Source organism: Helianthus annuus, chromosome 9 (genome assembly GCF_002127325.2).
Source record: "Helianthus annuus cultivar XRQ/B chromosome 9, HanXRQr2.0-SUNRISE, whole genome shotgun sequence".
In the NCBI taxonomy this organism is placed as follows: Eukaryota; Viridiplantae; Streptophyta; class Magnoliopsida; order Asterales; family Asteraceae; genus Helianthus; species Helianthus annuus.
The window spans coordinates 153,402,872-153,406,548 of NC_035441.2; the positions used below are offsets into that span (position 1 = coordinate 153,402,872).

The 3,677-nt window shown below is 34.6% G+C and overlaps 1 long non-coding RNA gene across 1 annotated transcript; it reads left to right on the top strand.

The window, feature by feature from the left end:
• Window positions 1-1,905: 1,905 nt before the first annotated feature.
• Window positions 1,906-2,729, top strand: LOC110870738. Its single transcript, XR_002553210.2, has 3 exons — window positions 1,906-2,061; window positions 2,212-2,516; window positions 2,590-2,729. It is a non-coding gene; the product is annotated as an uncharacterized LOC110870738 (long non-coding RNA).
• Window positions 2,730-3,677: the final 948 nt, after the last annotated feature.

Genomic DNA, 3,677 nt, shown 5'->3' on the forward strand with positions numbered 1-3,677 from the left:
GTATACATCTGCCGTCCAAATGTTTTACTTTCTCACACGGATCAACATCGGGACCGTCCATTTGACTTCACACGGATCACCATATGCTTTCTCTCTCAATGCTCACACATCTCACAAAACAACATCAGATCTTCTCTCTCTCTTCTCTCTCTCTTCTCTCTCTTCTCGGCGATCTAGGGTTTCATGAGATCTATCACCAGATCCGTTTGAATCTATCACCAGATCCGTTTGATGAGCAGATCAAGGGTTTCATGAGATGTTCTGGCAAGGGATCCACAGATTTGAACAAGGGATCCGTTTTATCTGGCAAGGGATCCACAGATTTGAACAAGGGATCCGTTTGATGTTCTGATAAGTTGCTTTATCTTTAATCTTGATGTAGATTTGTTGGTAGATATCTTACCATGTTCTTTTGTGATTCTTACTTTTCAGGTGAAGCGGTTGACGGATGTTCGAAGGACGAAATCTGAGGTTTACGAAGGATTTTCTCATGTGTTTTGTGATGAATCGACTCAGGTTAGGTTCTAAATGTTGATTTATCTTTAATCTTGATGTAGATTTGTTAGTAGATGCGGTTATTTCAAATTAGGTTGAAAGTTTTGTGATATTTGAATTTGTATTTTTGGTGATGATAGTTACCTTAATTTCAGATATGACATAGTGAAAGGATAAATTGTTTTTGTAGTTTTGATTTTACTTTGTTCTGTTATATTTTGATCTTTTCCTTCATTTTTGGGACTGATAAGTGTCATGGTTGTGTGATATTTATGATATTTAGGTCATTTAGATATGGAATAGTGAAAAGATAGATTGTAATGTATTTTTGATTTTAGTTTGTTCTGTGGGATGCTCGATGAGCAGATCTAGGGTTTCATGAGATGTATCACAAGCTTTATCTGGCAAGGGATCCACAGATTTGAACAAGGGATCCGTTTGATGTTCTGATAAGTTGCAATGAGTGTTATATATCTTACCATGTTCTTTTGTGATTCTTATCTTTAATCTTGATGTAGATTTGTTAGTAGATGCGCTTATTTCAAATTAGGTTGAAAGTTTTGTGATATTTGAATTTGTATTTTTGGTGATGATAGTTAGATTAATTTCAGATATGACATAGTGAAAGGATAAATTGTTTTTGTAGTTTTGATTTTACTTTGTTCTGTTATATTTTGATCTTTTCCTTCATTTTTGGGACTGATAAGTATCATGGTTTTGTGATAATTATGATATTTAGGTCATTTAGATATGGAATAGTGAAAAGATAGATTGTAATGTATTTTTGATTTTAGTTTGTTCTGTGGGATGCTCGATGAGCAGATCTAGGGTTTCATGAGATGTATCACAAGCTTTATCTGGCAAGGGATCCACAGATTTGAACAAGGGATCCGTTTGATGTTCTGATAAGTTGCAATGAGTGTTATATATCTTACCATGTTCTTTTGTGATTCTTACTTTTCAGGTGAAGCGGTTGACGGATGTTCGAAGGACGAAATCTGAGGTTTACGAAGGATTTTCGCATGTGTTTTGTGATGAATCGACTCAGGTATGTCACTCGCAACTCGCAAGGAAACCTTTTTTTAGGATCTGAATTTAATTAGTTATACCTTTGGTTAACGACTGTCACGATCACTATTATTATTACAGAACAAGCTCACTCCGATCTTCTGGCTGCCGGAGAAAGTGTATCTGCTTGGAGAGTCTCGGAATTGGCTTTGGCGACGCTGAACGCTGCTTCATTCGAATCGATGGGGGCTTCATATGCAGAATGTTCCCTCACTTAGTGGTCTCATGCTCACTCAAGCAGAGGTAAAGTAAAGTTTATCATCATTCATCAATTTTCTTTTCTTTTTTTTATAATAAAGGTTTTTATATTTGCAACTTGACAAAATGTGATTTATATTAAATTTATTTTAAGTTAATAGTGTACTGGTTATAACTAATATCAAATCTTTACTAATACTTGATTTCTTTTTATGATGGTTGACTTTGCGAGAACTAACGGAGCATTAGTGTCAAGAATGGGCTGAGATTCGAATTCAGTCGGTTTTTCGCTCTTTTTTGGTAATTTCTAAGCCTTGAATATTAATTTTTAACATGCTATGCTACTGAGAGAATATAAACTTGACTATATTTTGTGTTTTATGATGTGTTTTGTTATTTTTATGCTTTTTGTTTTTTAACTGATCTTAACCCATTTGACTTATGCTACAGACAAAAAGGGATCAAGATCGGGACCGTCCATTTGACTTCACACGGATCACCATATGCTTTCTCTCTCAATGCTCACACATCTCACAAAAAGGGATGCCAAAAGCAGGGAAGTACAATCTACAGGAAAAAGCAACACTTTACTTTTGTGTGAAAGACAGCTTGCTTGCTGCAGTCTCTATAATATATCAACACTCTTCCATACACTGTTTGAAAGACAGCACTGCTTGCTTCAGTCTATAAATAATCCAGAGATATCTACACTCTACTCACACTTTACAAACTCTCAACTACACTCAACTGAAATTGTAAGTTTATCTCAGTTGAATAATCCTACTTTCAAAACATCAACTTAACAACTTCTATTTACTTCGATTTCAGAATATATCAACTCTTTGCATTCGGATCTTGCGTTGTTTCTCGGCTCTCACATCAAGGTTTTAAAATTTTTGTCGGCTTTTCACTATGATGGTTGCATTGTTGTAAGTTCTTTCAAATATGACATAGTGAAAGGATAAATTGTTTTTGTAGTTTTGATTTTACTTTGTTCTGTTATATTTTGATCTTTTCCTTCATTTTTGGGACTGATAAGTGTCATGGTTGTGTGATAATTATGATATTTAGGTCATTTTTGGGGATGATAAGTGTTGTAGTTCAATGAAAATTATGATAGTTAGGTCAATTTTAGATATGGAATAGTGAAAAAATAGATTGTTATGTACTTTTTATTTTAGTTTGTTCTGTGGGATGTTTTGATATATTTTTTCATTTTTCGGGATAGTGAAAGGATAAATTGTTTTTGTAGTTTTTGATTTTACTTTGTTCTGTTATATTTTGATCTTTTCCTTCATTTTTGGGACTGATAAGTGTCATGGTTTTGTGAAAATCTGAGGTTTACGAAGGATTTTCGCATGTGTTTTGTGATGAATCGACTCAGGTTAGGTTCTAAATGTTGATTTATCTTTAATCTTGATGTGGATTTGTTAGTAGATTCGGTTATTTCCTACATCCGATGTTTTAGTTAGGATTTACCTTTTTAATTTTTTTAATGTTTACTTGTTTGTTTATATGTCAAATGCAGATTAGTAAGACAAAGGTGTTTCTAAGGGCCGGACAGATGGCAGAGTTTGATGGTTGTCGGACTAAGGTCCTAAGTTATACGACCTAGATGGCTTGGATGTTTCCCAAGTGTTCTATGATGCATAAGCTGAGCCTGTGAGGGTATGATGCATAAGCTGAGCCTGTGAGGCTATGATGCATAAGCTGAGCCTGTCGACTCTATGATGCATAAGCTGAGCTTGTGTTCTTAATATGTCTGAACTGAAACTGTTAAGGCTATGATGCATAAGCTGAGCCTGTGAGGTTACATATGTGTTTCTTGTGCTTAAAACAGCTGTACATCATGCTTTAAAGGTTGTTTAAGTTTAGTGGAAAATTACTCTTGTACATCATGCTTTAAAGCGGGGTTA